Raw genomic sequence first — 329 nt, forward strand, 5'->3', positions numbered from 1 at the left:
CCTGTCATGGACGGAGCGCTGGATGTTAATTGCAGGCATCGATGCATCCGGCTTTTGACAGGTAGTTAGGTTACACAGCAGCAGGCTTCCTCCCTCCTTGTGTAACCTAACTTGGTGAGTCAAGATCTGTCACAGCCTCTACTCTGCGTTAGAGGCGTGAGCTCTGTGGATGGCTTGGACCAATGGCAAAGCGCCATTGGTCCAAGATGTCCAAATCACAAAAAAGAAAAAAAAAACCCACTGAGGCCATTAATCTCGATGCCTTAGCAGTAAAGAGCAAGTGAGGGACAGGGAGGCTCCTCCCTGTCTCCTCCCTTCCTCCTCCCCAC

The sequence above is a fragment of the Nanorana parkeri genome, unplaced genomic scaffold (assembly GCF_000935625.1).
Source record: "Nanorana parkeri isolate BGI_ZX_2015 unplaced genomic scaffold, ASM93562v1 scaffold2642, whole genome shotgun sequence".
NCBI lineage: Eukaryota > Metazoa > Chordata > Amphibia > Anura > Dicroglossidae > Nanorana > Nanorana parkeri.